Raw genomic sequence first — 14,369 nt, 5'->3', positions numbered from 1 at the left:
TATATATATATATATATATATATATATATATATATATATATATATATATATATATATAGCAATTAATGTAACAGTTTAAACATTGTTATTGGCTAGAATAATCATATATTATAATGGGATTCTTAATTAATCTGATCTGTCATCAAGTAATAAAAGTTATGAGGGTATTTATTAAATTATTCATTTATCTCTTATTTAACGGTATTTATATTACAAAATTATTACATATAAATTTGCTAACTGTATATATATATATATATATATATATATATATATATATATATATATATATATATATATATATATATATATATATATATATATATATATATAACAATTAATGTAATGGTTTAAACTATGTTATTGACTAGAAAAATCATATATTATAATGGGATTCTTAATTAACACTAGATTGCCTAAGGAGGTCATTTTGACTGCTTTTAATTTCAATTAGAAAAACAATGATGTATATGATAACACAATTTCTTAGAATTTTGTACAGTATATAATTTTTTTTATTGTTAATATTTACTAATAACTTGTTATATAACTGTAAAAAATAAAAAAATATTAAAAATTAATTTTGAACAAATTTCTTTACTCATTATATTTATTCTTTTACAATTCAGTCATTTTGACTGCTTTCAAGCAATCTAGGTATATACTAAGTTTCAGTCTTTCTAGTGTTAATCCGGTCTGTCATCAACTAATAAAAGTTATAAAGGTATTTGTTAAATTATTCATTTGTCTCTTATTTAAAAGTATTTTTATTACAGAAATATTTAATATAAATTTGTTAACTGTTTACATATATTTTGTCACCTTAACTATTCTTGTTACATTTTCATACCTGCCAAGTTTCCTGTTTTTTAACGAGGACTCCTGTATTTTAAGACTATCTCCTGTTTACCCGTATATTCTCAAATTTCTTCGTATATGTTGGAGAAATTTTCTTAAATTATTTTAAATAATTCTTTTATTTCTTAACAGATAGTGCTATTGCCGGTACTGCAGTATGTTGAGTGTTTTTAATTTAAGTAATCATAAACAACGGTTTAAAAAAAATCTTCCTTAGATAAAGATTTATATACATATATACTACTTCGCTAAATGTCAGTGCTCATATTATTCCTAATTTTGACTTGCATGATTATGCATGATGTATCAAAACTTTACTCGTAGCCCCCCCCCCTCCAAAAAAAATTTCAAGTAAAATCACCGTTATTTTATTTCTCCAAACTTGGTAGGTATACATTTTTATCAATTTTATAAAGTAATGCTCAAAAGCAGCTATAGTACGCCATTAATGTTCTGATTAAATCGGTTAACGTTCAAAATGCATTATATCCACTCATTTGATTGTATTGTATTGATTCTATAGAAAAATAATGCTTATTTCCCTAACACTCTAGTTAATCTGAACTTCAGTTGGATAATCTGTCAAATAACTGATTCCTGCAATTCAGCTGTAAATTTTAAAATGTGTTCAATTAAGACCAACAAATACAAAATAAACATTTAAAATTCTATCCATGCAATTTTAAGAATTATTGACTTTGTGCACCAATGGGTGAAAATTATTGAATGACTTTTTGCACCAATGGGTGAAAATTATTGAATGACTTTTTGCACCAATGGGTGAAAACTATTGAATGACTTTTTGCACCAATGGGTGAAAATTATTGAATGACTTTTTGCACCAATGGGTGAAAATTATTGAATGACTTTTTGCACCAATGGGTGAAAATTATTGAATGACTTTTTGCACCAATGGATGAAAATTATTGAATGACTTTTTAAAACAATTAAAAATTAAAAACGAATCTTTAAAGAAAAACAAATTTTGTGGATGAAGTAAAAATATTAGTCTTATTTAGGTCTAATAGAAACTAAATCTGCGGAACCAGAATTATAAGGTATTTAAAAATTTGTTAGGAAAAAAAATAGACACAATGAAGTTAAGTTCAGATCTCATAAAAGAGAAAACCAACAGTAGAGTTATGCACCCATTTAAACAGCAATTAAATGAAAGATGAACATTTTGATTTAAAATACATACATCTAAAAGAGATAAAAGAGGGGAAAAAATTCTTCCACAACGCTGTCATTTTGTTTAGGTCCAATAATAATCCATAATTAATAATAATAATCAATGAAGATTTTCCCCACTGTTGGTAGTGTAAAAATATAATATCAAATATTTTTTTGCAAAAATTATATAATATAATATAATATAATATAATATAATATAATATAATATAATATAATATAATATAATATAATATAATATAATATAATATAATATAATATAATATAATATAATATAATATAATATAATATAATATAATATAATATAATATAATATAATATAATATAATATAATATAATATAATATAATATAATACACTGGTATAATAAATGAAGAGAATTTGCGGACTTGGTTGATTATCTCTGGAACTACCAAACCGATTTTAATGAAATTTAATGAGTGTAATTGATAGAATACAAAAAAATAACCATTCAACAATTGTAAGACGCATGCATGACCTTGCATAACACTCCTTGGAATCGGAAGGTATGAAACAGCAGTTGCAGAATAAACAACAAAAAATGGATTAATGGTCCCCTCTTACAGACATATAAACCTCGCAGCGTGGTTTCTGCAGTTTATCATTTCCTGTGGCAATTCGCCAGAATTGTACTGTGGCCATTTCATACCTTCCGACTCCAACAAGTGTCACGCACGATCATGAGTATATATTACAATTGTTGAATGGTTATTTGGTTTGCATTGTATCAGTGTATGTACATGACACATGTCATTAAAATCAACCAGGTCTTAATTCTTAATTTCTTACAACAGTCTATAATGTAATATAATAAAATATTATAGAATGGAGTATAATATAAAAATAATGTAATATAATATATTATAAAACAAAAGGCCGGTACTGACCTACAACTGTATCAACTAAACAAATTACGCGAAGATATTGCCTACTTCAAATCAAAGAATTTGAAGAAAAAAACCTTGTTACAGCTATAATTGCTGTTTATATTAAATCATGCAGTCCCGTAGTGTACTGATCGTCAAGACAGGATTCCCAATAGAACGCCGAAGTCAAGAATCTCTGGCTGCGGTCAGTGTGAGGGTGGGTGACCACTTGGATCAGTCTACGAAGTGACCGAGGGTGTACGGTATGGGTCCTATTTAAACTGTTCTACCGTAAAGTGCTCAACTTCACGGGTAGGTCCTAGGGTTACCGAAGTGGGGGTGCCACCCCCTCTGCAGAGGATCAAAATTGTGATGGCATCTCTTTGGATCATCCTCGGGGATGTTTTCCAGACCCTCCCCAATAACCCATCGTGCAGCTCTAGTGAGACGTAAATAAACTACATCAACAATTAAATCATGTAGGATCGAACTCGTAGTATAAAAAATGAATTTTAATATCATATTGTGAGTGCAGCGATGTCCCGAGTAATTCTTTTTTCTTTCTTTTAAATTTTTTTTTGACAGCCGCCCTAATTTTGAGATTACGACTACCAATATTCAACTCTGTAGCCTTGTCATTTTTAACCCAATCCAGAAGACGGGGGAACTCCTGTAACAACTATTGGGAGAAATTTGCCTTCGTGGTGGACTCTCTGATGGAGCTCTTCCGCATTTGCGTTACATGGAGAGGAGGACCACCAGAACCTCCGACGGTTTGCCTGACGGCAAGGGGACTCTAACTCATGATCCGTCTACCACTGAGAATATTTCACGTCAGTACTGTGGTCGCACTAGGATTCGTACCAGGTTCACCTGATTGGAAGGCGAACGCTCTATCCCCTGAGCCCTCTCGGCCCTTCCCGACACTTGATCTAGGACTGCCCTTGTCCTCCTAGTTGGATTCAAAATTACGAGGCTACGGAGATGATTACTGCCGATCAGCATGCGTTCCCAAAAAATGAATCGGTTGTTCAACGCCGATTATAAAATAAAATATTTGTGCATGACTGCTCTATCTTAATTCTGCTACTTCCAGAATGACAAGATTTGCTCGTAAAAAAACAAACAATATCCTAAAAATATAATAATTTTCTATCCCGAAAAATAATTTACTATCCTAATTCTATTATTTGTAAAATATTTTAATATTTGCGTCTGATAAACGAGTTCTATCGAATTTAATTATTGTGAAAATTACTGCAATTATGTCTGAAAAAAGTGCTTCATCTTAATTATATCTTTGTAAAGATAATAATCTTTGCGCTCGAAAAGCGAACGCTCCTAAATCTTTTCTTGTGAAGTCTAAAACGTTTATGCCCGGAAAAATACCTTGTCTCATTTCAAAAATTACATCCTGATAAACAAGCTCTATCCAATTTATTTACAGCCACTTGTAACGAACCCTGATATAACGAAAATACTTGGTAGGTACAATGTCTATCGGAGCATTTTTCGATACACTAAATTTTTAATGTAAAGCAGGATTTCTTAAAAATCACTTTTGTCAAGTCAAAGCTAATTAACGAATATCTTTTGTACTGCGAATATTGTATTTTTATGATTTTTTCGACGATCCCGTTTTTTCAGTTCCTCTACTATTAGTTCACACTCTCCCTGTACATCTCGTTTAAATTTTTAATCGTTCATAAAATACTTTTTTATTCATCCACTCAGGTTCAAATATACATTTTTTAAACTGGTAGTGAATGACACTCGATGTTAATACAGTTTTTTTTTTAAATATTAATTCATAAATTAAATAGGGATGAGCGAAAAACGAAATGGAATTTTCTAATGGGTTAAGCGTTATTCATTGTTTTAAATTTTACTATCAGCTATTCAGTTTTTCAAATATTTGGAAAGCTTTTATTTTATTTATTATTTCCAATGAGCTGCACAAGTGCGCTCACATGAGCAGACCTAGTGCGTTCTCCAGAAGTGGTATCCACTCACCACAGTGGGTAAGATATCGTTGGCCATGTTAATGTGGACGTCTACTTTCTGCCACACTAGATGGCAGCACCTAGACTCTTATTTGGATGCTAAAGTGCCCTAGGAATTTAATTTTGCCGGAAATGCCAAGAGCCAATAAGGCAGGGATCTTTTACATGCCTCATAATCATACGACATGGCCGCTGAGGATTTTCTGCATCCCGAAAATCCGGCGTTTGGGCCGGGGATCCAACCCGGAGACTTGGGCTCAGAAGGCCGACGACAAACCAACTGCGCCACCCAGCCACAATATTTGGAAAGTAACACCTGTGATAATTTCTAACTTATAGCTCTATTTGAACAAAAAAATAGTACATCGCGCACATTTAAATATTCAATTGGGTATAATATAAAAAAAACACAACTACTTCCACTTAGTAGGAATAACATTTACCATGACGCGATGCTAAATTCTATGCCACTATCCACATAAATGCCACTATCCACATAAATCAATTATTAATCAAAATTCGAATATCAATTACTTTTCTTTATAATGCAATAAAATCTGGCGAGCAGCTATTTAAACGATCAAACACTTCGTTTGTTTATTTGTGGCTTGAAGTTAGGCTCGCAGAAAATGCCGTTCATGGGTTAAATTTAGTAGGAATAACACAACCTGTGACGTAGGCTATAGTATACCCAATTATTTTATATTATCTGTGTCAGATAAATTCAATATGGAACATTACGTGGTAGCACGTGTTGCCCACGTCACCAAATTTATACTTTTATAGTTGTCTGATTTAAGGCTACTATACTATGAATTAATTCAGGGGTTCTAGTCTGATTGTTTTTCAATTCCCACTATTAGTTTAGACTCTCCCTATATATATTTTTATATCTTGTTCAAATTTTCAATTGCTAATAAAATAATTTATATTCCTCAATTCAATTACAAATATATATATTTTAAACTTGTGGTAACACTTCTTAATGTTAATGCAGTTTTTTCAAATATTAAATCATTCATTAAATTGAATTAATTTTCGTTTTATATTGGAGAAAATTTTTTTAATTATTTAATAAAAATAACTAACATAAAAATTTTCTTTAATCGCCCAAGTAGGAATTGATTTTAAGTTTTTTTTTTATGTTACTTGTTTATGAGTTATAAGGAATAAATATTGAAGTTCCTTCTTGTTCACATTATTATGAGAATTACAACATTTGGAGCCCCATAAAAGAGCCATAGTTAATTCTATGGTGGTGAAAATTATAACATTTGTGCCTGAAAAAGAGAGGTTCATCCTAATTCTGTTATTTTGAAAATTACCCTCATTAAGTGTTTCAAAGAAGATCTTAAAAATTGTTAAAATGTTTAATAACATGAAGAATAAAAGATCCATTTTCTTTCTCAGCATTTCTTTTGCAAAGAATAATCAATATTGTATTTGACGCAAGTTACTGGAGAAAATATTATAGATATTGATTGCACTTTGTTTGTCACTATTATTTTTAAGGAAATAAAATGCCGAAGAAAAAGCATCGAGCAACGAACCTGTGTTTGCGTTTTGTTGCGAGAAAAATTTCTTTTCGATTTTTCTTTTATAAGCAAATATTACCTTTTAAATTAAATAAAAAAAAAGGTATTACCTTTTTAATTAAATTAAATGAAAATGTCAATATTTTTTTAAACCACAAAATTTTATTTATTTAATTCCTACTATTAGTTCATACTCTCCCTATATCTTGTTCAAATGTTCAATCGTTAATAAAAATACTTTTTACTCATTCATTCAAGTTCAAATACAATTTTTTAAACTTGTTTTGGATAACACTTTATGCTAATACAGGTTTTTTTTAAATATTAATTCATAAATTAAATTTAATGAATTAATTTTAGTTTTATATGGCAGAAAAAATTTTAATTATTTAATAACAAGTAACTAAAATAAAATTCTTTGTTAACCTAAGTGGGAATTGACTTTAAAGATTCTTTTTTATATTGCTTGTTTATTTATTTAAATAACAAAATGATCGGAAACAGATCTAAAAGAAATCGTGATTTCACTTTGTTGTCTGAAAATTTCATTTCCTTCTTTTTTGCAAGTATTAAAATTTTTAGTGAAATAAATAATCCTGATCTATTATTTTTAAATATCCTGGAAGTTTAATTGTTTACAAATCGAGTACTAGATAATGTGAATTTGTCGCGAATCATACTATCTAGTACTCGATTCGTCATCTACATTTATTATCTACAGAAACAAAAGTACTCTTCTGCAGAAATTAAAGTAAGCATTTAATTGGGCAATTATAGTTATAATATATATATATATATATATATATATATATATATATATATATATATATATATATATATATATATATATATATATATATATATATATATATATATATATATATATAAATAGATACAAGAAAACACTAAGAAAGTTAAGAAAAACAATAAGTTTCATTTTATAAAAAAAAATTTTTGAGTGCTCCTCACACTATTGTATTAATATATTTTGCTCTGGCTTTATTGATACAATATCAGAAAGCACTCTGTTTTGCGGATATAATCGTGTGGGCTGAAGAAAAGATGATATCTTTTTTTCCGGTTTTTTTTCCAGTTTTTTAATTAACATTTCATTTTTTTTTTTTTTTTTTTTTTAAATAAAATGTTGCTTATTTTTTTACTTATTATTTCCCACCCCCCTTTTTTTCATATGTCTATAATTTTTCTTTGTTTTTATTCTTCATTTTGAACTTTTGTATATATATATATATATATATATGCATCAATTGAATTTTATTATATTTAATTTCTGTCCGCTTCGGTTCTGTTTAGCCAAGTTTGTCTTAATAATCTCCCTGCAGTGCATGTTTTATTAAGAGGCTAATTTTATTTTAAGAATTAATTCCTCCTAAATTAATGGTTTTTACTTTACGTTGTGTCGCCGAGATAACTTTACTGACAACACAATATGAATTTGTTGCATCTTTTTAAAACTTCATTTTAAAAACTCTATCAGTTTATATACTCGAATGACTTCTTATAAAACTCTTGAAGAATATAGAATGAGTGAAAGAAACGAGCTCGGATTGTGAAAGCAATTTCGGGAGTCAGCGAGTGAGGCGAACAGGGTGGGGGTCCCTATTACTTCTTTATTTTATAAGTGTACGTATGTATATAATTATGATTTTTTTCTAAAATACATACTCCATGTACCTATAAATTTGATCCTATAGATTTGATAAATTCATATCTGCAATCATTTTCTCTCCCAAAGCTTCAATTGTTTTCTTCAAAATGATATTTTTAAGTCCATTTTTGCGGAAATGTATGTACGCGTTATATGTAACTGAAGAGTGCATAAATGATTTGGCGTACTTCAAGGGAAGTTAGAGCACGTCATCAGGATTAAAATTGCTGAACAATCAATTGGCAGGAAATGTCGTCATACGCTGCTAGAGGCACTTCTCTATTATGATCTGCTTCTTCGTATGCTTCTGACCAAGTCATAATAGGGAAGGACCTCTACGTACGACGACATTCCCGGCCATTGGTTACTATGCAGTTTTCATTATAATTGAGTGCCTTAACTCTCCTAGAATTTTCACGCAACATTTACGCAACCGTATATATATAGGTATATATATATGCGACCGTATATTTTTAAATCATTTATATAACATTTTCAAACATTGAATTTTGACAAAAACTTCATTAAAAAAAGTTTTTTTTTTTTAAAAAAAAACTCTAATTTTAGGAGCAAAATTAATTTCATAATTGAATGTTGGTATAAATGCTACAAAAAATCTGTTCCCCAGTGTAATGAATCAAAAAGATTTTTGCTTTATGATTCATTTTTACAATGCATTTTTATGACCAGGCCTTTAAGCTATTGAAACTATAACTGTTGTTTTTATCCTGCTTTCGATTAAAAATAATAATAATTTTAAAATATTTTCATGAAAATAAATTAAACAAATTACGTTGCAGTTTAAATTTTATAGATTATAAGAAATGTGAGTTGTAGTTTAAGAAAAAGAATGCAATCAAGCCTACTACCTATCTATCGTCTGTGTTTATCAAATGCTATAATTTATAAGTTAACAATTGTAAATCTTAAGTTGTAATTGTATTTTGATATTATAACTATATAAATGTACAGTTGTATATTATAAGTGTAGTTTGATGGTTATAACTATAGTTGTAATTGTATTTGATCCTTTTGGAATGAATAAACAAAAGATCAAGCTCATAAATTGAAGAAAAAAAAATAATCTAAAAATATATTCAGAAGTTCTGTACAAAATGAAATAAAAGTGAGAGAAGTGTTAAACAGAATTTTCTTTTAATTCTTGAATAATAAATTTTTGAGTTTCAAAAAAATATTTTTGATTAATGAAGTATTAGCTTTTAAGGTAATATTTAAAACTGGGGTTTGAAAAGTTTCAAATTTATACGAGAAACATTTAATAGTAAAATCGTATAATGGGTAAAAGAATATTTTCTTTTCATAATTAAGAAGGACTTTTTTCAATTCTTACTATTAGTTCACACTCTCCCTCTCCTCTTGTGACGTCACCTTTCTCTATATATTTACCCTATTTTCTCTCATTTCTTTCTGTTGCACTGATGAAGGTTGCCCTTTGAGCATCCGAAACAGCTGTCTGCATTTAATAATATTTTTGTGCTCTTTAACGTTGTTTACCTTAGTTTGTTTTAGTTCATTCATTAAATTTAATGAATCCATTTTAGTTTTCTATGGGAGAAAATTTTTAACTATTTAATAAAAAGTAACTGAAATAAAATTGGAAGTAAGATTGGAAGTAAGTAAAATTGGAAATAAAATTTGTTTAAAAAAAGGGGAAAAAAGGAAAATTAATATTATTAGCAAAATTGCCTTAATAACAAACATTACTGAGTAAGAAGGTGTAAATAATGAATGCTTTGATACAAAATTAGAAAATGCATGCATTTAAATATATATTCAAAACAATTTATAGTTTGATAAGGGCCTCCAGAATTCCTTGGCTCCCTTTAAATATCCTTAGTGTACCCTGAAACCCCATAAAATACCCAAAATCTCCGCTGATGAAAGTCAATGAAGAGTAATAGCACCTAAAAGAAGAATAACGCCTACGTTTGGAACTTTCGTTCCACAGAGGCTGACGTAACATTTTCAGATATTTTGACATGTTTACATTAAATATAAGTAATTTGATCTTCAGTATTCATGGGGCAAACAGTAATCATATATTCTAACTAAAACAGGAAGTTGCAATATTTTGATAATCACTAATCAATCCTCCTCTGCAACATTTTTCGCGGAAAAATGTTACTATGGGATCAGCCTATACTGTAAAAAAGTTTTTAGTTGTAAAAGCTTATAAGTGACTAGAATTTTCAACCGCAACATTCTTCGTCGAAAAATACGATGGAAGTATATCCTGTACAGCAAAATGTTTTAGTTATAAAATCTTATGAGGACTAAAACTTTTCGCTCAACATTTTTCGCAGAGAAATGTTACGGTAGTCTCTATGGAATGATTCTATAGTGCAAAATGTTTTAGTTGTAAAAGATTATAAGAGACAAAAAATTTTCGCACAACATTTTTCGCTGAAAAATGTTACGATAGTCAATGGAATGATCGTATATTATAAAATGTTTTAGTAGTAAAAGATTATAAGACACTGAAAATTTTTCGAGAAAAGATTTTATGATAGTCTCTATGAAATGATATCCTATACTGCAAAATATATTGATTGTGAAAACTAATAAGAGATTAAAAGTGGACTTTGTGACCCATGACCACTACGGACAGTTAGAATTATATGGACCCTTTTAACATCCCACCCTTTCTATATTAAAAAAATCTAGCCGCTGTTTTGAGTTTTCAATTTTATGCTACAATTGGCTTAGTTGCGATAAAAATTATAAGATTGAAAAACTTGAAATTACAGAGATCTGTAGACAAATGTACAAGGATTATGATGCAATTAAAACTATTGAATTGAAGGGAAAAAAACACCCACCCACACATAATAGCACTCTGTAGTCCTCAGAAATGCAATGACAGAAATATGACGTGCTAGTATAAAATATATGATGCAAATAGGACAACCGCGTTTCTTTTACATATAGTTTTTCTAACGCTCTAATTACAAAAAGAATATATTGTGGTATTTTTTAATTATAAAAACAAATTAATTGTCACTAAAAGAATATGTCAGATAATCGGAATTATAATTGTACTAAAATATGAATTCCAAAAAAAATAGCGGAAATGTTTTTTCATTCTCATTCAAAAACGTATCAATAATTGAGTTTGTAAATTAAAGAAATTCCTGTGTTGAATAACTGCTTCTCCTAGATCAAAATAACAGCAAATCGTATCAAAATTAAAATTTCCTTGATTGGAAGTGTTAGGAAGATTTTACATTTAACGCAGTAAAAGACATCGGTGTTTCATGCTATCTTAACTATAAATTAGAATATAATATTTTAACCTGAATTATTGCAAAAAATGCAATAAAAGTATTAAAAAAATGTTTCATAAGTAATCTGCGTCAGAGGTTTGTCTTGCAAAAAAAAAAAAAAAAAAACACTAAAAGCTGCAATAACTTTCTTTCACTTTTTTTGTTTTTAATAATGACCTTTAAATAACAACTGAAAAATGAATGAATATAATAATAAAAGTAATAAAGTGAGAGATTGGTTGTTGCCAGATATAAATCTTAGCATTTGTATTGAAAAATTTAAAATATATATATATGTATAAAAAGACTGAAGAAAAATTAAAACTGTTACCAATTTGGACTTTTGTATGATATATGGCTATCGTTACTTGTTTTTAACAATCTAAATTACTTTAAGTTTATTAATTCTGATTATGCCACACATTCTGTACACCCAAGTTTTTATTCATACTAGAGGCTAAGCCTCTTGTTCGCTGAAGCTCAAAAACCCCTTCGCAATAATTGCTGTTTCTTAGCGTGAAACAGTTGAAATGTCTCATTTTAAGATATATGTACTAAAAGAACGCCACTTACCATGTCCAAGTATTTCCCTTATAATACTATTAAAATCTAAAAGTGAATATAAACCATTTTTCTAAATCATCATTTTTTTTAATAACATTTAAAATTAAAAGTAGTAACAAAATTGGTGGAGTTCCCAAATGTAATTTAATATTTTTGCTCACCAAATGGACGGATGCATTTTCAATACAATTTGTGCATGAAGCTGAAAGTTAAGTTTTAAATCATTTAACAAATCTCTTTAATCGTAATTCATAATAGTACAGTACAGAACCCGTTATCCGGAACCCAGAAAATCGGAAAACCAAAAAACCAGAACGATATTCGATAAATTTTCTCGCCATTTTTTTAAAAAACAATTTTTTTTCCTCATAAGATTTTACGATTTTTTTTCTCTTTTTTTAAAGATGTTTACCTTACCAACATTTTGGAAATAATCATTAGTGTATTACTTCATCGTTTTTTCTTACTTTTAAGATTATTTCCAATTTTTTTTTTTTTTTTAGTTGTGTTTAACAATAAAAAAAACGGCTTTTTGTAGCGATTCATAAAACCGGAAAAATCAGTTATCCGGAATAGCGTTGGTCCCGACCGTTCCGGATAATCGGTTCCCTACTGTATATTAATTTCACCAAAAATTTATAATTGTTAGATCGGTTAATAATATCAGATGCCAATTTATATAACTTTATCTGAAAACGCAACGTAGAATTAAGTTATTCTAATAATAGTAATAATGATAAAAACAATCCTCCTAAACTGCTAATTTGGAAAACAAACAAAATCAAAAAAGTAATAATAACAGTACAGGTAAATGCCTTTAAATTAAGGATGCAAAAATATTTATAGGAAACCAATAACATTATGACTTATATCCATTTTAAGCTGATAACAGTACCGCAGTGGACTGATCTTTAAAACACGGTTCCCAGCAGATCACCGAAGTCAAGCATCACTGGCTACGGTCAGTGTGCGGGTGGGTGACCACTTGGATCAGTCTGCATAGGGACCGAGGGTGTGCGGTATGGGTCCTCGTTAATCTGTGCTACCGTAAAGTGCTCGACTTCGCGCGCAGGTCGTCGGGCTACCGAAGCGGGGGTGTCATCCCCTCCGCAGAGGATCAAAATTGTGATGGCATGTCTTCGGATCATCCTCCGGGATGTTTCCCAGACCGTCGCCAATAGCCCATTGTGCAGCTCTAGTGCGACGTAAATTAACAACAACAACATATGCTGATAACAACCAAACCAATTTGAAAATTAATGTGAGAAAACTGGATTCTACCACGTGATTTTCCAGCCGATAAAAATGCATTGACAACAATTGGAAAACTGTGACACCATCATTAGATTCTTACTTAAATATAATAAGATACAATAGATTTTTTTTTTAAATCTATATCGCTGGTTCAAAATTAAAACGACTCTTCTCTACTCACTTCTCATGTTGTTTCGATGAGAAGTGTCGTTTTAATTCTGAACCAGCGATATATCCGTTCATTTTGTTTAACATATTAACAAAATCGACTTTCGAGGAAAAAATCATGAAAGACAGCGAGAAATGAAAAGCATCCACGGGTTTCTCTTTCTTTTTTAAAAAAATAAACAAACAAGTAGTAAAAAAACAATTTATTCCAACCTAGGTCAACAAAGAAAAATTCTATTTTAGTTACTTTTTACTGAATATGTACATATTTTTTCCATATAAAACTAAAATTAATTCATTAAATTTAATGAATGAATTCATATTTGAAAAAAAAACTGTATTAACATCAAGTGTTACCCACTGCAAGTTTAAAAAAAATGTATTTCTACTTGAGTGGATGACTAAAAAGTATTTCATTTACGATTGAATTTTTTGAACAAGATACAGAGAGAGTGTGAATTAATAGTAGCTATTGAATAAAACAGTAAAATCCTTTCAACACATGAGAAGATGGAAAAAAGCAAATGTGCCACAAGTGTCTCCAAAAGATGCGGATACGAATGACCTTGGACTTACTTCCCACCCACCCCCTTGTCAATCGATTTTTCAGTAATCAATAATACCTTCCTTCCTTCCTCAAAATCTTCTCTCTCACAAGAGTATGTCCTCACATCGAAAGAATAAAAACGATTATGTACTACGATATCATAAACATAAAATGTATTTGTGTTTACTTCCATTAAAAGAACTTACGGTTTTTTTAATTCATTATTCATATCAATAATGTTACTCGTAAGTCATTTCGCATTACAAGATTTCAAACTTACGTAATCAGAGTTTTATATTTATTTTAAGATCTTTTTTACGGACAAACTAAAATTTTAGAGAGCATTAATTTCATGAATCCTTTTAAATCTTAAAAGAAAAATAATAATAATTAATAAAAAACAAGGTTTAATT

The 14,369-nt window shown here is 29.1% G+C and overlaps 2 protein-coding genes across 3 annotated transcripts in view; one reads left to right on the top strand and one right to left on the bottom strand.

Moving 5' to 3' along the window:
• Positions 1-14,369, top strand: part of LOC107454086 (uncharacterized) — a 34,835-nt gene that overhangs the window by 559 nt on the left and 19,907 nt on the right. The gene's annotated exons all lie outside the window — the stretch shown is intronic.
• The window catches only part of LOC107454124 (phosphatidylinositol phosphatase PTPRQ), a 124,052-nt gene that overhangs the window by 93,481 nt on the left and 16,202 nt on the right, over positions 1-14,369 (bottom strand). The window lies entirely within an intron of this gene.

The sequence above is a fragment of the Parasteatoda tepidariorum genome, chromosome 3 (genome assembly GCF_982258835.1).
Source record: "Parasteatoda tepidariorum strain Cologne lab strain chromosome 3, Ptep-v5.0, whole genome shotgun sequence".
Classification (NCBI taxonomy): Eukaryota; Metazoa; Arthropoda; class Arachnida; order Araneae; family Theridiidae; genus Parasteatoda; species Parasteatoda tepidariorum.
This window is presented reverse-complemented; position numbering and strand designations above follow the sequence as displayed.